Source organism: Ambystoma mexicanum, chromosome 8, assembly GCF_040938575.1.
Source record: "Ambystoma mexicanum isolate Mex_15411 chromosome 8, UKY_AmexF1_1, whole genome shotgun sequence".
Taxonomy (NCBI): Eukaryota; Metazoa; Chordata; class Amphibia; order Caudata; family Ambystomatidae; genus Ambystoma; species Ambystoma mexicanum.
Window position 1 is genome coordinate 1,345,167,660 of NC_090929.1, and position 22,215 is coordinate 1,345,189,874.

Sequence of the window (22,215 nt, forward strand, 5' to 3'; positions counted from 1 at the left end):
ATTGACATGGCCATTTGCGCAGCCTCGAATACATTTGGTTTAGTCACTGATCCAACAATCTGAGCCACTGCAATGATGGTTTGTGTGTCTCTAGGTTCTTTATCGTTGTGCTCTGGGTATCGGGAAAGTATGTCTGCTTTCTGGTTACCTGTACCTGGTCTGTATGTGACAAAGAAACCAAACTTGGCAAAAAACAACACCCAACAGAGCTGCCGTGGGCTGCAAATGTTGGCTCTATTAATGAACTGTAGGTTGCAATGGTATGTCATGACCGTGACTGTGTGACGCACCCACAAGAGATAATATCTCCATTCCTCGAAGGCAAATTTAACTGCTAGTAATTCGCGATCGGCTATGGTGTAGTTGGTTTCAGCGGGTAACTGCTTGTGTGAATGAAAAGCCACAGGATGAAGCAATGCAGTTTGGGGATCCCTTTTGGAGAGGACAGTGCCTAGTCCATAGTGTAGGGGAGGCATGACACTGACACAATGGGTGCATGTTGTAAATCCTTTATTGAAATTGTTGTGGCTGGAGAAACCCCTTCTTGCCCTATAACTAAAATGGGAGTAGTCAAGACCATCAGATAATAAATAACACCATCCTAGTGGAGTCTGTGAAGTCAAAATGGGCCATGCTAACAAAACCTAATGGCTGCCCTATCACTGGTACAAAAAAGTGTAAAAAGGAGAAATGTATGCAAAAGGAAATTTCAGTGTTCATACGAATAAAGATGATTGAACCAGCTCTCCTCCCCACGTTAGACCTCAGGGAGTCAGGCTCGGACCACTTTTGGATGTTGAAGACTTTCAAATGCTTATAGCTTACATTTCAGACTACTGCTGGACCACTTCGACTCAAAGTTTACAATTCAACTTTCACTCTCCCCTTCTTTAGGAGTTAAACCTCGTTGTTTTGCTTTTGTTATTGTCACAAATACCAGAGGGGGTAGAGTACTGACACTCTCCTCCAAACCACAGAAGCCAGAATAGATTGACCCTCCCACAATGGTTGAAGGGGTGCCTGATGTCAGTTATAACAGGAATACCACGTAGCAGTCAATGGGGGGAAGAGGGATTAGGGAGAGGTTGTGGATAGGAAGGGGAGATAAGGACCACCAGAAAAAGGGTTATGGAGCACATAATTAGGTAAATAGGAACAAGCATACATATGCATAAACTTACAAAAACCTGCCTCCTGACCTGAACACCTCCAGACCTGCCTAAACTTGTAACCTAGTTGCTATAAATGGAACCTAGTCATAATGCTCCACATACTATGAAAGCAAACCACACATTACCGTGACATAATGACACTTACAAACGTGGAGCACAGCAAGAATGTAACAAACAAGGGTGTCACCCATTTAATGAATATGACAAAACTCATATCCCATTGGGTGAGCAAAGCACAGACTGTGTACATGAAAACAGATAAACCTGTAGTACTTGCCCCAATACTATATTCCTTTAAGGTAGTTTTTTCCACCTTGACTGCCTTTGATAATGAAAAAGTCCACAAGCAAACTCATGTTCCTTAACTTTCTGAGGGGAACCTGTGCTCCAATAAACTTAGACAATACCACCCTTATTTGGCATAGTTTTGGCACAAAATCATACATGCACAACGCAATACATCTTGGTTGTCCTTATCTGAATGTCCGGGCGCTCCTGAGAACACCCGGACCTGAAGAGATGACGCGAAGAAACACTTTCCAACGTGAGTTCACCGCTACATCCCCGGTCTGCCTCTTAACAATGCTCGAGGCTGGAATGGACACGCTGCTGAATTTCCATAGTGCGGTTGGAGCACTGCTCTTAAGATCGGGTAGCACACCAACAGTCCTTCGGTGTCATGAATGTTGTGAGAATTGTTCCTTCGAGGAGCCGCATCCGCCCATGCCGGACGCTGCAATAATCCGCACCTGGGCACAGGCGGCCGGCATACAAATACCCCAGAATGATTAGCTCAGCTGCGTAACCGCGCGCAAAGGGAACTACAGACTTTCCTCAAGGGTTGATGGAAAGTGTAGTTTTATGTCCCTGCAGAGTACTTGCTAAGGTTTCCTGGCCCCCAAATGCAGCTGCCGCGACCAGGCAGTGAACCCGACAGTTACTTTTCACCAAGAGATTTGAGTGGGCTACTTCCTTTGGCTGGATTACTACATTACTTAATATCTCTGATTTTGTAGAAGTCCTTTACTTCAAAGTTCATTCACAGGTCTGCCTTTACTCACATCTCATTCATATGTGGGCATCCTTCACTTGAGATAAAATGTTGCTATTTCAAGCTTTAGCACACACCAGTCTTTCAGGTCGCTTGCCAACTCACTGACTGTCTGTCCATCGCTCTGCTCCAGCAGTTTTGCCTTTTCCCCAGAAGCCCAGCTCGTACTCGTGTTACACCTTGCTCAGAGTGTGTCTTTGCGTTCTGCCTTTTATTCACGTGAGGAGAGCTAATTGGTGTCCAGTGTATATGCAATTAGAATCAAGTGCCTGACTTTGCCTGACCCGATTATTGGGACATGTGGTTACTCTTATTCACCCTATTCCTCTGCCCGTGTTTGTGTAAAAAGGGGGGGGTTTGGACCTCGGAGCATCCTAAAACATAGGATGGGTTGGATAAACAAAATAGGGGGATACTGCACCTCACATCGGCTATCTCACCCCCACACCCTGACGACCCCTCACCCATGTGATCCACCTACACTGGTCCATTTCATATCATATCAATGCAATCAAGCCTTATCAGAGGCTTCTTTGCCCTTTCTGGAGGGCAAGTGCCTATGAGAGTGTAATTCCCAGCAGCACCTGAGCTGGAAACTACAATAAGCAAGCCACATTGGGAGTGGCATATTTGCGTGCATGGTGCAGAGCAGAACCCCGGGGTTGCACTCAAGACTGCGACCCAGCAAGATGCATGATGAGCAGCACCAGTCACAAACATACACATGAGGGGCCACGCCCGACAGGATCACGTTCCAGGACCTTTGCAAGGCCAAGATAAGTCCTGCAGCACTCATTGATACAGTGAGAAGCAGGGAGACTGAGCAGGGGGCCCAACCCCCTCCCCAATTCAGGCACCTGCTCCCCACTGAGCTAAATGCTGCACCAGTTACTGCTGCATGCCTATAGTGAAGCAAACACCCTTCATGAAGCGCATCTTCTACACTAGCCGGCACACCTAACCTTGCCCCTAAAGAGCCTGCGCAAGCCTGAGGATGGTGCATATGCTGTCCCAATGCCCACAAACAAATCCTTTGTTTGCATGCTAAAAGTTAAGGTCATCACAAACCTTGAGGCTTTAGGCAAATTAGCCACATGCAGCTCCAAATGAATGCTGCATGTAGAAAGCCACATGCAGCTCCTGCAAAATCCTGCATGTTATTAGCAGTCATGTGCGACTACTAATGCATAACCCCCATAGTCCCTGAAGCTGGTAACATTTATGCAGCAAGCCACATGCGGCCATATAACGTCCACTCGGTGTGGATCCAAAGGTGATGGCCATGCCCTGACCACCTGAGAGAGAGATCACCGGGGAGGACTAGCGGGTGAGACAACCTCTGTTTTCTCAAAATAGCTAGACGCAGCAGTCTCCACAAGAAATGGTTGCGCTAGGTCTAGGTGTCTTAGGACCAGGGCAGAGGTTAATGCTGCCATCAAATACTGAAACCCATGTTCTTTTGCGCTGTCCCAATTCAACTTGTGCCCCTTTCTGAGCAGTGTAGTGATGGGTGTAACAAGGTCTAAGAAGCTCTTAATGAATTGCCTGTAAAAGGTTGCAAACCCAAGAAAGGATTGTACTTTCTTAACTGAGGTAGGGACTGGCAAGTCCAATATGACCTGCACCTTTCAATGGTCCATCTGTACTCCTGATGGGGTCAGAAACCCCGGGAACAAAACCGTGCTGCGATGAAATTTGTATTTCTCTAGTTTGGCAAACAAGTTGTGTTCCCTCATCCATTGTAGCATGGCTCTAACATGCATGATATGATTGTGCATGTTTTGAGAGTATATCAGCATGTTATCAATATAAACTACTCTCTCAGCCTTGGTAATGATATAAACATGGCTGCATGGCAATACCGCACACGGTTCCAAATCAATATGGTAATCAAACTGCTGATGGGGTGGTAATGTTTCTGCTACTTGTTTGCTGAACACGTTATGGAAGTTGTGGTAGTCCTGTGGCAGGCTGCTAAGGTCTAGTGTTTCTGAGGGGATCGATTAGGTTGCTCTGGCCTCAACACCCAGTACTGAGTGTCCTGTCTATTTAGCCTTATCGTTCTGTATGCAATGCCGTAGGCAGTACTGGGAGGTTAAACAGAACATTCCACCGACCACTGAACATGTGGGTCATGTTTTCTAAGCCATGGAAGCCCTAATATAATACCGAACTATGGTGCAGTAATGAGATTGAAACAGATCTGTTCAGGGTGACTGTTCCCACACTGTAACATCATGGTCTGTGTGCACTGTGTTATGGGACCTGAGCACAAAGGGGTGCCATCCACGGCTTGAACAGCTTCTGGTTTACCATTGTAACACAAGGGAACCCTTATTCTTGCTGCATACGTGGTATCAATGAAATTCCCTGTGGCTCCAGAATCGATCGGCATAGTGACCGGAAGCTTCTGACCCAGTAAATGCAATAGACCATTATGCAGTGCATAATTGGCATGGCCAATGGTTGGGGCTCCTGTGAATCCCAGGCACGACTGTGTGACCCCTACCATCTCTGAATTGAGGCATTTCCCTGCGTCTTAGGCCTACACTGGCATTCCTGTACAAAGTGACCTGGAGTTCCGCTGTATATGCACAGTCCCTCTTTATACCGCTGCTCCTTCTCCTTCTTGGTGAGCGGACACGGGGTTGAAAATATTTGCATAGGTTCATCTCTACTTTGCTTTTCTGGGGCTCATTATAGCTGGACTGGTCTGACTGCGCAGTTGTTTGCAGGCCACCCGGTCTCCTGTCACCACATCTTTCTGCTTGTCTATGATCCAGGCGCAGTGCCACGTTTATCATAGCTGGACAGTCTGTGGGATGGGGATCTATCTCTGCAATTAAGTGCTTGAGGTCATCCCGAAGGCCTTGATAAAACAACAATATCCTTTTTTCTGTGGACAGTCTGCTTCGGCCACCAAACCATTAAACTGGGTGACATACGTGACCAGTTCTTCACTGCCATGTCGAAGGGCCGGCAGTCCACTGTCATTACACATCACTGCTGTTTGTCTGTTGAATATTTTCCCGAATTCCTTGTGAAACCCATCACAATCATACTGGACCCCAACATCCCTCTGCAGCAGGGGATCCGCCCATGCTGCATCATCACCACTTAAGTAAGAAATCAAGAAGGCTGTTCTGGCCTGTTTAACCCTGAATGCTTCTGGTTTTGTGAAATAATGCAAACTGCTTTGGGTATGAAATGTCTGGTATTTCTGTGGGTCCCAAGCATACCGCTCAGGTGGAGCTAAAGAAACTACGGCATTGGTGGTCATTTGCACTTGAAAAGGGGCTGGGGCTGGTGAGGCACCACTGGGTAGCGTGGCATTCTGCACAGCACAGCTGTGCACCTGGGTGGCTAAAGTAGGGTAGTCCTGTCTGGGGGCTGTCAATTCAGTCTGCAAATCGTGTAGGCCTTGGTGATGTCTTCAATAGAGCAACCGGGTCGTGCCACTCATGTGCCTGAAAAACACTTGGGCTTGTGCTTCTGACAAGGTCCACAGCTCCAAGGCGCAGGAGTGGCATGAAACAACCACCCCATTGTGGTTTTGGGACCTGCAAGTCTGGGCTTCCCAACCCTAGTAGGGAAGGAGGGTTAAGGATACGATGATTGGATAGGAACGGGGTATGAGGGAAGCCAGGAAGATGGTTAGGAAGAAGTTATGAATAGGCAGGGAGACATAGGGTAGGTTGATCTTACAAAACTATACATGCACCTGTGTACACTCTCACACATACCTTCTCACACGTGCCCCCATGAAATAGTTATGCAGTCATCAACATGGAGTATGATGTTGCACCATTACATAACAGAAAGAAACCACTTAGCTCAGGGTGTGGCTACTGGAGTGCCCCTTGTTGCCTCCTGCATGTTTCCTGTGCGGAGCTGCCTTGCAGTAGCAGTTCAAATGCTGCAAAACAAGCAAGTATTTGATCACACGTTTTATGGCCGCACGTGGCTTGCTGCATATGTGTTGTCAACTTCAGGATCTATGGGGGTTATGCGTTAGTAATTGCACGTGACTGCTAATAACATGCAGGAGTTTGCAGGGCTGCATGTGGCTTTCTACATGCAGCGTTCATTAGGAGCTGCATGTGGCTAATTTGCATACAGTCTCGAGGTTTGTGATGACCTTAGCTTTTAGCATGCCAAGAAAGGATTTGTTTGTGGGCGTTAGGATAGTATATGCGCCGTCCTCAGGCTTGCGCAGGCTCTTTAGGGGCGAGGTTAGGTGTGCGGGCTAGTGTAGAAGATGTGCTTCATGAAGGGTGTTTGCTTCGCTATAGGCATGCAGCAGTAACTGTTGCAGCATGACGCTTGGTGGGGAGCTGGGGCCTGAATTTGGGGGAGGGGGGTTTGGCCCCTTGCTCGGTCCCCCTGCTTCTCACTGTATCAATGAGTGCTGCAGGACTTATCTTGGCCTTGCGAGGGTCCTGGATCGTGAGCCTGTAGGGAATGGCCCCTCGTGTGTATGTCGGTGACCGGAGTTGCTCACCATGTGTCTTGCTGGGTCGCAGTCTTGAGCGCAAGCCCCGGGTTCTGCTCTGAGCCATGCACGCAAATGTGCCACTCCCAATGTGACTTGCTTATTGTAGTTTCCAGCCCAGGTGCTGCTGGGAGTTGCAGTCTCATAGGCACTTGCCCTGCAGAAAGGGCAAAGAAGCCTCTGATAAGGCTTGATTGCCTTGATATGATATGATATGATATGATATGATATGATATGATATGATATGGGATTAATATTTTAGGCTTGCAAGGCTAAGATAAGTCATGCAGCATTCATTGATACTGTGGGAATTATTTTGTTTTTGTTCTCTTTCTGGTTGTGGTTAGCCCCTCGAGCCCTGTATTACTCCTACAGCACTCACTGCATGCACACCTCACTTCCCAGCCCTGACATACCCTATTGACAGGGTATTTTCAAACAAGCAGGATAGATTACAATTATTCTCTGCAGCACATGCAAGTGTATCCACAACTCCCTTTGGGGTGTCGGCTACTATACCACTCTTACGAGACAGATATTGATGGCCAGAGCTTGTTTAAGAAGTACAGCTGTACATAGCAAATTGCTCCATATGTTACAAACAACAGGGGACGATTCCTGAAAACCACCAGTCAACACACTACCAAGTGCAAAAGTGCCTTTTGAATGCATTTATATGAAACACTTCTATATAGGCATGTTATAAATGCTAAATCATATCATATTATATCATACCATATATGTCCACTGACACTCATCAACTACAAATATTTGTTGGTCGTGGTTGATTTGTATGCAAGATTGAAATGGCTAATTCTCCAGAAGAAAGCTGATTGTAAGGAGGACATAAAGGGTTTGCTTATCTTAGTAGCTATGACAGCACTGATTACTCCAAGCTGACAATGGGACATACTTTTCAGGCTAAGCCTTAAGAGAGACCCTGCCAAGCTGGGGTTGTACCTTTCACTTCCACAGACTAATGGAACATATAGAGAGTCAATGGAACAGAATATTCTGCTGGTAATTGGGTGAATTATGTACTTATAGTACAACATAGAATAAATAACCAATCTCCCCTTTCCCAATGTGAGGGTAAAATGGTTAATGAATTGCTGTTTGGTACTCTCATGTATATGTCTGATTTATACTATCCTTGTTGTCTATACAATCCATAGACTCCACCCATGGAATGAAGCACCACAGCACCAGTACAAGTCGGAGAGCACCTTGGAGTCTGAGGATCCACAACAAAGATGGATTTGGACTGCACTCAGGTGAAGGTACTGGAACTCACTGGCCAAGAACAGCATTAGTCCTACTAGTCCTGCCTCCTAAACATGGTACTCAACAATTTTCAGTTGACCACCTAAAGCCATCTTCTAGTCCCGAGGTAGAAAACTGTCTATCTTGAACAACCAGATGAGCAGGCATGAATAGAAGAACATGTGATGAAGGATTGTGGGCCATCCAAAGTGTAACTAGAACTTGAAACTCTTTGTTGGAGCAGTAATCCATAGCTATAATTGGCTGTGGAGAAGTCTTGTCACCTTTTCGACTTATTGATCTTGGGACATGTTTTAATCCCTATGGAGATCCCAATGACCATCAGATAGTTGAACATATCTACTTTAGATGTAGCACATACACTACACCCGATGAGGGAAGTACAGGACGCAGATGGGGGTGGTGTCCAAACACAAATTAGCATCCACCTACCTATATTTTGAGCAATTCCGGGGCACACCATTATAGAACCTACAGTGGGCCTACTATGCAACTCAAGGTACATACACTATCAGTGATAGATGAATCTAGCTAGTGTATCCTAAGATGCATATCACAGACACCTACATTAACCTGCTGAGAACCAAAATAGAAGCTTTTGCACAAAGTGCATTATTAGATCCTGAGATTCTCTAGAAAAGTTTGATGACATGGCAGACCATGTATGTTTTGTGAAATATTTAGACACATTCCTTGTTTACAATTTAAAACCAGTCTGGTTGGCAACAAAAACCAGTTGCCAACATTGTCCTGTTCTTTTGAACTCAACGCCAACGTTTAGCACCATTTCCATATGTATCAAAACCTTATTGGGAGGGAGAGCTCAAAGCATTGCATGGATATAAATGTCCCCCTCCACATGCAAACAGTCAGTTCATGTGGTCCACACATTCTGTGGTGTATGCCACCATAACAAAGAAAACCTGGCAGGACACAGTCCCTCTTAACATGACATGGAGGAGCATGAATCTTGGCAAGCACATGGAACGGACACTCTAGATCTGGCAGGCTGAAATCCACAATGAATGTAATTCCTCAATTATACACATTTTTCTACAATGTGCAGTCCATATGTTCTATACATGTATCCAGACTGACAAGCCAAAAGACGGAGGATTTTGGTGGGAAACTACAAAGATTAACAAAGCAATGAAGAAAAACAAATATTAACATGTTACAAATGCCTGTGGCATTCTAGTGCAATTGAACCCTGGTTGCATTGAGTGCCATAAAAGGCACAAATGTATAGGTATAGGACCTTACAGAGCTTGGTGTCACTAAATATTTCACATGCCTATGCAATGTCCATAGGCAAAGCATCTATTAGCTCTACTTAGGGGATCAAGTAGAACTAGGATAATAAACAATTACATATAGATAGTACATCCAAAATTGAAAGGCAGAAGTTCACTAACCTGAATAGAAGATCTTGACTGCGAGGATAATAAGAATTCCCCTAAAAATGCTGCTCCCCTCCTTCCTGGAAAACAGAAGGAAAAAAGGAGGAGTACTCTCAGCGAAACCCTCTGGGGAAGAAAACCCTGTCCTGGACTGAAATGGAGCTGCGGAGTAGAAATATCTTCAGATCCAGGAGCCGGACTGGACAAGATGTCGACCTCTATCTTCCTGGAGAATGTGAAGTGGATGTAAAGCTGTTCCACCCTCTGCAGTAAGAGTGAAGAAAAAGAGAGAGAGTTAAGGCAGTGAAGGCAACTCAGATGGAAAAACAGGATTCAGTAACTAGCCTCATACCCAGATGGAAGGGAAAGCTTAGCAGTAGATAGCTAACAGGCTGGCTCTAGGACCCGGTGTGATTCTGCTTTCTGGAGAAAGAGAGAGGACTCCAAGGATTAGGGAACCAGGGGATAGATATGGATATGTTGCTAGAAAAAGGAAGTATCCGAAGTTTACTCACAGAAGGAACTTGAATCAGTTTGAGAAAAGGGCAGACTTTGCCTGAGCGATGGATAGAAGCCTGTTTGAGCTCTCCCACTATCGGAAGGTAAGACACGCTAGAACGGGAAATACTGAAACAAACAACTGAGGAATGAATGTTGCAGTTCCTACCTAGCTTTAGCAAGCGGGTTAAGGTGACAGTGTTTCAAGAGGAGAGGAGCCCGAACAAAGTCAGAAAGGGGCGGTTCTTGATTAATCAGGAAACGGGAGTTATCGGAGAATATGGAATTCGAATCTGAACGGAGCTTTGCACGCCTAAAGGAGAGTGAATCCGTTCTTAAGTAAAAGAGATTAGGTTAACAGACAGTTTTACATGAAAGGAGCAAAATTCCCTAGGTATCGTAAACTTACGAAGCGTCTGACGGAGGAGTGGCAACGCATTGGACTGCTGCTACGCGACAGCTATATGCAGTCATGTGATCTTCTTCCGACCTTTGGAATGAACGTGGAAAGACTGCACCTACTGTTGCAGAACGGCTAGAAATGGTCGAGGCCATCTTGGGGGTAGTTGACAGTAGAGTATGGCAAATTCTGTGTTTGTGCCAAAATGACCATTTCTATAGTAAGATGTAACAGCATCCCAACTAATGTCAAAGAAAGCACCTCTAAATAAGATCATTAGTGAGATAGAAGAAACAGGAATTTGTCAGCAATCTTAGACAAAATAGGTCACATTGAAAGGGCTAGGAACAAAAGGGTGAAGAAAGAAGCAAAACCTACCTGGAAGAAAGCTGTCCTAGAAATCCAAGGACTGGCTAGATAGCCCATTTAGATGAACCTTTTTTCCTCTGACGATAAATATGTTGCAATTCAGCAGGAAATCTACAAGCTGAGAGATGTGGTAGTGGATATGGTGCAGATCATCCCAGAGTACTTGGACACTTTACAGGATGAACAACAAGTAGTTGTTGAACTTCTGAAGATCACATACTTCCTGGACACACTCTCTACAGGTGTTTCTGACTGGACTACCATCACGTGGCCAGCGCAATTGACATAAATGAACCTATCAAGACAGGCTCAGAAGCAGGCAATTTTAGAGGCCACCTACACTCTCTGTTTAAAAAAGACATTATATGGAATATCGGATGGGACAATTACCTTATGGCATGGACACTGCGTGAGATCCTGAACAGTCCTGTGCAAATACACATCTGTTGTGTGAGAAACTGCAGTCCTGGGGCACAATGCACCAAGTAGAAAAGCAATGAATACAAACCATCTATGAGGAGAACTATATACATTACTGTGTGTTGCATGGGGACTGTACAATTCAACTGTATTCCCTGAACGATTGTGTGGGAACACCACACATTAGATGCCAGGACATGTCCGAGATCAGTCCATGTGAGCAGAATTCAAACTCGACCAAATGCACACCGAGTACTGTTTTGAATTGAAATGTTTAGTTGCAAAGCTCTACTACTACCTAATGGAACCTGCATTGTGCAGTTCACCATTTCATGCTGTGGTGTGACTGTGGGGATTGCCAGTCTGGTCACTGTCTCAAAGATGGTGATCTGTTGGAACATAATCCTTCATGCCCCAGTGCAGACTGAACTGGTGCTATTAAATTGCCCTGAAGTGAAGGTATCGCCTCTGAGGATCCTGCAATTACCATTCAAACTGCAACATTTACTGAACTTGAAGGTACAAATCATCAGCACCACAGAAACCTTTGTGTAAGCATCAAACAGAGCACTGTAAATATCCAGGCACGTGCTGGAGAGAATACCATATTGACAAAAGGAGATTCAAGCCCTACTGGAAAGATCTCCACCACCAAATTGGGGCTCATCCTGAGATCCAATACTGACCAGCTGATGACAACCATCTTCTTTTTTGAACTTATTGAAAAGTATAGTAGACTTTTTTGGAAACATAGGCTCAGGGATTACACCTGTGTTCTACATCCTCGCAGCTGGATTCTTCCTGATTGTGATCATCTTTTTATTTCATCCTGACAAGTAACAAGGAACTTGTTCAATGCACCAAAGCTATATCCTGCCTAACAGTTGAGAAGTGATTGGAACTTTACGTGTGATGAAAATCTACCCATCTCTGATTCATCTACAGACCTACATCATCGATTGGAAGTTGTCTACTGACCAGCTGCTGCTGCAGCCAGCTCTTCTCAAGAAGATATATGTGTATGTTTTATTAATTGGTAACTCGTGAAGATCCTCAATGAACACCTTTCAGTAAATAAGTACTATGTTATGTTTTATACGCTCTTTCGTCTCTTCACTCTTATTTCCATGACTCCTTAGATGCCTACATGGCTTGTACTGTGGCTCATGGGGAAGCGTGGTGACATTGTATTTTGCATTTTATCCATGTTTATCCATGTTTATAGCTTGGGGTCTGAGCATAATTCCAAGCCATGTAGTGATGTTTCTTAAAATGCAAGAATTGCTTGCAAATACGTTTTAATTACATTCAGGTGAGGCAAAGCGAAAGGGTGCACCAAGCAGAAGAGATAGTTATTTTTAGTTTCATCATCTAGGATGAGCACCAATGTTTTGGAACATTCTAAAACAAAGTTGATGAGACGCACTCCGAACAGTCTGGGAAGTGTGCTAGGTGCCTCAATTAATTATATTAAAGAAAAGCTGTTAATAAATACAATCTTTGAAATACCTATAATGGAAGAGAGTGGATGTCAGTAGATTAGAGGATATTTATTCAATAACCATGATGCACTAAGGATGTATCTCATCTTGTAAATTAGGTGAACGTTTCAAGCAACATACTCTTATAAAATGCTCTCTCTGTAGTAATGACCGTAGCAGCATTTTTCTCTTCACACTGATTGGTAGAAAGTGATCTCAGCTGCCTCCTGATCCTCATGCTAATTGGTAGACAGTGACAGTGACCTCAGCAGTATTTTACTCCTTACACTGTCTGGTGGAAGTTGAGCTGAGCAGTAGGCTTTGACTATATAAAGATTGCTTCAGAAGGAGGAGATGAGCTTAATGCAGAACTTAGGAGACTGGCTAATAAGGAAGACAGTGGTGACTTGATGCTGGTGGACCATAAGCAGACCGGAAGCTCACTTCATGCAGACCCTATGGAAGGGAGTTGGGCTAGATCCCTCTTTTATCTTGCCTTTTTTTGGAATCCACTGAATTGAAATGTTGCCTTTTGGGGGTCTCAGAAAGACTAAGCTGTGTGCTTTTGAGCAGACCTATTACGCTGTAGACAAAACTACTATTTTTTGACTGAGCTGCGTGGGTACAATTTCTACTTTTGTACTCATCACAACGCAGCCCATCAAATATGAGCACATTTTAATTGTGATTGACTAATGCTGGCACCATGGTTGATCTCAGTTCATATTGACTCTAATGTTCCTATTGTTGCTGCTTTTTGATAAAAGGGACCATGGTGATTTGATAGGTGATATTTCAATTTCTGTTTTAAAAAAATTGGATTGTGCAGACTATTTACTTTTGAGCATCTCACCTCCATTCATCTCCCTACCTTTTACCTTCTAAAGAGTAGTGATTATGAATTGTGTTTTGCCCATCTTTTAATATCACATTGGGAAAAGAAAAGGGGAGAGGTATTGAGTATTCAGAGGGAAGATTAATCTATGGGGTTGCTGAGTGAGATCTGAAGAGGCAGCCAGTTGCTTTTGAAGAGACTATCATGCACCTGAACGGATTGCCTGATTTTGACTAGAAAGGGAGGCAGTGACCATGATAGCTACTTACTTATTAATTACTTTTTAAGTGTGTTATATTTAGTGACTATAATGGTAACACTTTGTCTTCATTACTTATTTTTCATAATGAAAAGATTTACTGAATAGATGAGAGTATAAGAAGCATTAATTGAATGCTTATTACTGATACATTTGTCAGAAGCATTTGAACTAGAATATTAAGTGTGGGGCATCTATTTGGAATACTGTGTATTGATGTGTTCTAAACGGTGCATGTATGTAATACATACACATGATTACAGGAAGGTTTGAGCAGTGGAACATCAGTAAAATATAATTTGACATAAGTAAACCAATCCTGGGCAGAAGAAAAAGATCAGTTGCCTAGTGCAGGGGTTGTTGCCCACTCTCATTACTGTGGCACTGTAATAGGTGTATGCTTTTCCCTACCTCTAATCCTTCAACAGCTCCTGCTGGTGGGGTCTTGGGCATTCCCCTAGGGGTGGACGAAAGGCTATAGGGTTGATAAGAATCAAATCACTTTGGAGTCGGCCAAGACTATTGTGGTTGATAACAAACCGGTCCAGGGTTCTGAGGCATACCTGAGTTCACAAGAGTTACCAATAGCCAGTCCACCCCTGATCATGGAGTGGACAAAAGACATGACACACAGCAGGATACAGCATTCATGGCTGACATGACAGGCGTACAAATGGAATGCCACACATGAAATTGAGCTATGACATCAGCTCCCACCAGAAGCATTTGAACAGGAACATCACAAGGAGACTGTCTCCAAGCAGCAGGTCATGGCTGTACAACCAGAAACCCAAAGCACATGCATGGCTGATCAAGCAGACATGCATACATACAGAAATGTAGACAAATGCACATCTTCAGTGACAGTGAGCGTCACCAAATCACATCATCCATGCAAGCCTTTTCGTGTGCCTCAGCATGCCGATATTGGGGTGAGTACATCACTAGCCATGAACAAGATTGACAGAGCACAACATTATCTGTTGGTACAGCTGTAGTGCTGTGAATCTCTCACCACTTCAACTTAACACTGTGCCTCTGCATGGGTGCAAGGAGGAACAGTGTTCAGCAGAGGTTGTGGGTAAAGAGCCTGGGGTCATGCGCTATGCACACTTCGATGAATCTGAGGTGGCCGATCTGCATTGCGAATGTCAATAGTCAGGCGTGCCCACTGACACCTAATAATGTAGAATAGCAGTTTTAAGTATGACACGCTTCTCCCGCTCCTGCCTATAAAAATCAGATTCTTTGTGTCTCTAAGTACAAAATCATGTATAACTAGAATCTAATGTCCATCATTCATGTTCTTTATTAATGCAGAATAACAGCCTGAGAACATCTCAGGCTCTGGAGCCACTAGAAGGCGGCTCTTGAGGTAGGTGCTGTGCAGGCCACCATCAGGTGTCACCCCTTCACCTCTGGTTCCTGCAGAGGATCAGTCCAACTGTCCATGCTGCAAGGAAAGATTCTCATTACTGCACCTTTCCTTCCATCCTTATGGAACCCCTAAACTTTTTGCTTTGATTTTTTAATCTGACCTGTACTTCCTGCAGTTCAGTGTACCCTTAAGCTTCACTACACTGGCCTTTGCTCATATGTTATGGGGAAACTGATATGTCCTCCAGGCTGTGAGTACTGGAAAACATTGTTTCCCTTAGTCGTATTACTGTTTTACTACTTTTAGTTACTTTTGTATCACTTGTGGTAACTTTTTATCATTGTGCACAGCAGCTTAAACTGCAGTACAATGGGGTGTATTTTTGTTTTTCCCTAGACTAACACTCAGAGGAGTTTTGGTTACTCTAGGTGTGCTAAAAGGATAGGCTGCTGGCAGCAGTGACTTTTTCCCTCTTTTTAGGTATTTTTGTTTTAGCTTCACCACGTGTATCGCATTTGGCTACTAACTGTGGCTACAGGGCAAACATGGCCGTGCCACAATACTTTTTGTCTGTTCTTTTGCCATCTTGTTCTTAGCCTTCTTTCTAGCCTCAGAGGCCATGAAAATCCTTATAAGGACTTCCAGGGCCCTGGAAAGCAGGATGTTTTGGCGGGCTACTGGAGGGCTGTGTTTATTTGCTAGAAGGATGTGAGCTGGGTCAGACTGACTCCAATCCACATACTGGTTTCAGTGTGTGAGTGGTATGCATGAATGTTCCCGCCAGTGGTCCTGATTGGACCCCTGATGGGGTGTGTGTGTGGGAAAGTCCTGCTATTGGCTAGTTGGAGTTCCAGCCCGTAACTGGCTTTTAGGATAAGAAGAGTACCCCTGCACCCATTCTTCAGAGATCCCTGAGAAACCTGAAGGAGCCAAGTATCCTATCCAGCTGTGAGACCCGCAAAGAGACCGGAGACCCAACTGAAGGAGGCCTGGCAACCAACTTCTGCTGCTGTCCTGGAGGAGCCCTGTCTTGCTCTTGATCTTTAGTAGTTCTGCGAAGGAGCTATGACCCTTGGAGTGGAGGGACCATCCATTTCTGACGTCTGCTCAGAATCCTGCCAAAGGAAGCCTTTGAAAGTGCCCTGGAACTGTCCTGTGGCTGACCAGCTTCGTTTTTGGGCTACCGTTTCGGCCTGAAATTTGGGGGATCCTCGGCGGGCCCTGCAAAATATCAGCGTCCTAGCACAAAAATGACCTGAGATGGAAGGGAGAGTCCGACTGCAGCTACTCAATCTGTTTGCATCGCCATGCGCGGTGTGCACCATCAGAAAACTGCTTACCTGACCCGAGTCCAGTCCTGAGAGGGGTGCTGCATTGAGTTTTTCTGCATTCTTCGACGGAGAGTTGTTGCACCAGCAATAGACACAAGCCAGAACCTGCAGCCCCTGGGAACCGAGGATGACAGATTTCAGTGGGAAAAGCTAAATCGGACATTCTTCATTCTACCAAGTCTGGGGAAGAATCGGAGTAAGGAGGTATGTTAAGTTTTTGCACCTTGAAACACTTGTGTATAGGCGCTCTGTGAATAAAATATTGGTATTACCCAAATTGTTCGAAAACAATTGTTCGAATTACCTAGTTGACCGAAAGCCAAGGGTCCAAATTGATCTTTGCACAATTGACGGCAACATACTCTTATGTATATATATATATGTAATGTATACATATATATATTCAGTGAAAAAAACTTTGTTAAAGGGACGTTATGGTTAAGTTGCGCTACTAAAAACCTATGAAATTCAGTGAAAAAACTTTGTTAAAGGGACGTTATGGTTAAGTTGCGCTACTAAAAACCTATGAAATTCAGTGAAAAAACTTTGTTAAAGGGACGTTATGGTTCCAAGTAAAACTGAAAAACCCTTGAAATTCGGCAGTTATGGTAAGCTAAGCAACCATAACTCGCGCCGCCACCGTGCACTGCTAAGACTAACACCCAGGACATCAAAGATGACATCACAAATGATAACGTCCCTTTAACAAAGTTTTTTCACTGAATTTCATAGGTTTTTAGTAGCGCAACTTAACCACAACGTCCCTTTAACAAAGTTTTTTTCACTGAATTTCATAGGTTTTTAGTAGCGCAACTTAACCATAACGTCCCTTTAACAAAGTTTTTTCACTGAATTTCATAGTTTTTTAGTAGCGCAACTTAACAATAATGACTTTGACTTTATATACATGTCATATGGAACTGACTAGATCTCTTCTTATGAACTTGATGTCCGCGAACTTATTTAATGTTCGCGGACATGTACGGAGAACAGTACCACCACCTAAAAACTCTGGGGAGGTATGTGTAATAGTTATATCATAACATAGGAACATTTAACAAATTCACAAAGCAGCACACATACAAAGTATATGTAGTAATACTTAAAAAATGTTACCCATATATGTAACACACTAACCACTCATGTAAATACAATATGTTTTAAAAAGGAATATACCAAAAGAAGATAAAGTGGCTTCCACCATAATTACCTCACAGACGCTCCACAACCAACAGCAAGACCAGACGTATACACTACTGATTACATATCTCACCAGACATAGTAAGTGCACTTCTTTTTACTCATATATTTATAAACTTTCTATATTAGAAAAAAAAAAAACATATTACTTTTTTGTTTTCTCACAGAAATGTGTAGTACTCTCGACTGGCTAGAGGAGCATTTCCCACGAGAGGAAATGTTAGAAAATAGTCCACCTAATGGTACACACTTTACTATATAAACCAATTAATAAATATTATACATTTTTTTTTATTACAGACCATACAAAAATTCCAAGCATCTCACAACAACAATCAGAGGATATCACTCTACAGCAGATTCATCAAAAAATGGACGACCTTATGCAAAATTTTATGGATTTGAAAAACTTTGTGGAAAATTATGTGAAACCCCCAACAGCACACCATTGTCCAACCTGCACTTGTCCCCCCTCACCCTATCCCACGCAGTTAACCCCAAACCCTGTCTATGGACCAAAGCATTTCGATGACATTTTCTTCCCTTCGTCACCTGATCCCAGTTATCTAGAAATCCCTAATTCTCCTGTTTTTGTTTCCGTTTCTGCCCCACCTTCCCAGTCATAATTGTATATATATATGAAATAAAGTTACTTTTCTTATATTGTGTTGTAATTACTTTCAGTTCCTTGTAATAAAACCAATTTAGGTGTCCACGGACACCGCGGTTGTTCGGAAATGTTCATAAAGAAACAAAAACGTAACTGTCCTGAGGACACTACATGTGTCCGTAATGTTCTCATGCAAGTTCAAAATGTTCTAAGAACACTCGTAGTGTCCTGAAATGTTCGTAAAGAAACAAAAATTAAAGTTTTCTATAGAACACTATATCTGTCCGCAATGTTCGCTATCAACTTAAAACTGTCCTAAGAACACAATTGGTGTCCTGAAATGTTCGTAAATAAACGAAAATGATGTGTCCTGAACAACAGTACAACTGTTTGTAGTGTTCGCTACCCAATTGAAAGTGTTCTAAGAACACAATTGGTGTCCTGAAATGTTCGTACATAAACTAAATTACACGTGTCCTGAAGAACACTATATCTGTCCTTACTGTTCGCTACCAAGTTTAAACTGTTCTAAGAACACACGCGGTGTCCTGAAATGTTCGTTTCACGTGTGACGCACTTTTAATTACTTCAGAACCCGAACAGTGTCCGTAGGACATCAATGCGCATGCGCTAACCTATCTCCGTGGACTTGGTGTCCTGCGGACAGGCGCTTCCTTCGCAGACTAGTTCGCAAACAGATCATATGACCGCGCCCAAGCTCATCGTGTGTCCTGAAATGCGGACACTGTTCGTGTCGACGAACAATTTAAAGTACATTTTCAGTTAATCCATAATATTTTTCAATAAAATCTTACCATGCCACAAGTCCCACATAGCAATCTTGAGTTTCTATATACCTTTTGAAACTTTCCGATCCGTTTTTTTTGTTCGATCTGTCCGTGCACAGTGCACATATCCGCGGACCGCGCAGAAGCACCCCTATAAAAGACCACGCCCAAGAGCTTATTCCCATTGTGTTTCTGGCTATTCTTCAGAACACAGTGATTTTTTCTGCCACCTGCAGACTACACCATCATCGACATGGCATCCTTGGCTGCTGAACTACCACTTGGTGCTGCACCTGCTTCAGCACCACCACCACCATCTCCACCACCACCACCTCCCCCAAGGGCCTGAAGAGGGGAACATGACTGGGGATGCAGAGGAGGAAGAAGAGGATGATAAGAATGAGGTAGAGGAAATCCCTAATACCCACACTAGGCGTGAGTCTTGGGTGTGGCGGTTATTTACCATTCATGGGAATGGTCCTAAGGCTTGTGCGAACCATGTTACCTGCAATGAGTGCAAAATGATGCTCAGTCGCGGGAAGCACGGTAACTACAGCTTTGGGACCACTACTATAAAGCGACACCTGAGGTCATTTCACTCTGGGGCTATTCGCAGGGTTGTACCTTGCGAAGAACGTAGCAGGTTGATTTCCTCTACTTCATCCTCTGTTTCTGATCCTGTCACCACAAGGACCACCTCTGTGGGACAGCGTCTTTCTCAAGCTGCCTCACAGGCCATACAGAATGCTGATGACCCTTACCTTTCGAGGGTCACAGTTGTATGTATGTACTGTGACACAGTACTCTGCAGGGGGAGCGACTTCGGAGTGCTTTTGAGACTATCGTCTCAGAGCACGAGAAGACCTGCTCACTACCCAAATAAAACCCACTCTACATCTTCCTCTCTCAGCTCGCCCTTTCTTATCCCTGTGGTTGGTGTCCCCCCTTTACCCGCCTTTACCCTCCTCTCCTAGTGTGTCGTGTCTGAAAAACCAAAAAAAATACAAAATTACAAAAATCAAAAAAAATAAGGCTCTTTTCAGAGCCGCCTTTCCCAGTTAAAAAATAGAAGTGAAAATAAATGAAGCAGGGCTCTTTGTATTTTTTAGAAGTCCGCGGACAGTTCGCGAACATTAAAAAAATTGGGTTACTACTCCATCACAAACATTGTAATTTTCTCTGGAAAGAAGTGGTGGCTCTGAAAAGAGCCTTTGGGTGGTGTTTGTAAGTCAAAAATTGTAAATACTTAACATCTACTTCAAAATTGTTGTTGTAATTCCAAAAAAGGTCGCAATGCATTTTGTACATTTCTCAGAAAAATCTGATTGCCAGCATAAGTAAGATGGACTCCATCTCTGCGAAAAATGTATTTACTACAAAACATAATATTTTCATTGTGAAAAGAAGACATGCCAAAATCTCTTAGAAAGCCACAAACAGCCTTATTAACATTGCGCCTTGCTTTTTCCATTTGTGGACCAAATGAAGAAGAACGAAGCCACATTTGTCTCTGCGCAATCCGTGAAAATATCACTTGAGAATTAGCAAACATGTCCATAACCTTCCTCAGTCCTTCTTTCATAGCAAATTGCAAAAAAATTACAGTCACATGTCCTAAACTGTTCCCTCCACAATGAATTACAATTATGTCTGGATGTTGCTCTGTCTCCAAAGTAGCACAGAGAGGTAGCAAGTCCAACCACTTCATTCCACGTACTCCATGCCAGTGTACTTCCACATGTGGGAATCCAGGATCTACAGCTACTCCACAGCTTTCTGCATGCACCTTCAACCAATGTATCCACGAATCTCCTAAAATCCAAACAATCTGTTTTCTGAAACACACAACCATAGCTATCTTTTGTTCTCTCAGCAAAAAGAGTATCTGAGAAAATCTCTCCTGGCACAACACACCCACCAAACTTTCCTGACCAATCCCTTTCAGTGCTTATTCTCATTTGCATGACTTCTGAACCCAAAAATCCCCAGCTGTAACTCCCGATGTCCGAGAACTACCGCCATGTCCGCGGACATATCGTAACATGAACAGCCCTTCTACCATTTCCACTACACTCTCTCTGCCATTCCCTCATTGGATGTACCTCAAAAATCACATGACCATGCACCAATCACATTCAAGACCTCTACATCTAACTGCATCATCATAGATCAGCACTGCAAATGTACTCTGAATCTCTCTGAGTACAAGTGTTATATCATTGGCAAGCAGCATCTACCACAAATACTGTACAAGTCTTCAAGATTTCTACTTGCAGCTCCATGCATATCCATATGCATGAACACAAACTTCAGGTATGCATATTTTCTGTATAGTAGATGACATAGCTCTCAACCATTTTTGTTTTACAGGCGGGTGAAATCACCCAATTTTGTTTTTGGCGGGTGAGACGCCCATTGGAATGAATGGGCGTGCAGGAGGCTTGGCGGGTGAGTCTGCCCTTTACAAGGCGTGTGACACCCGCCAAAAGCGTGTGAGTTGAGAGCTATGGTAGATGAACACATTTTCAAACAGACTTTTACCTTGTAAAATCTGTAAAATGAATTTACTGTACTTTTTTCAATTTCCTAAAATCAACTACCACTTATACACCTTTATACTTTTTACTTTCTTTATACACACACACTCAAATCATGTTAAACTAACATTTTTTAAATGAAATATATAGACTACATATATTCAAACAAAATTGCATGCAAACACAATCTATGTTTAAACCTTTATAAAAATACTTACACAATTTCATATTTTTTGTTTTTATTTATTTACTTAATTACTTTAAATTAGACATGACATTGAGGCGCTATTACCTAGAACAGTTTACTTACAGAAATAGTGGTATTCACTAATATATTATAAATTTCACAAGACATATATATTTTATTTTTGCTACAGTTAGTCATTCAATACAATTTGTTCATTAAGAACATATCATATGTACTGAACTGATGCAATGTATCTTATGTAAATAAATTAGTTTAATGGTTTTACAGAAGGCACTGAGGATTTCAATTAAAAAAATCAATATCTAAATTAAAAACAGTGCTATATACAAACAAAGTTACTAATTTGAAGCTTTTACAGTTGCAGTGAAGACCAGTTTCCTGAAAAGAAGCAGCCGAATTCGAAGAAGAAAGAAAAACTAAGAAGTTACCTGTTAATTTAAAAAAAAAAGTAAGTAAAATAACACCATAATATTTATATTATTAATCAAATATACTATAACAT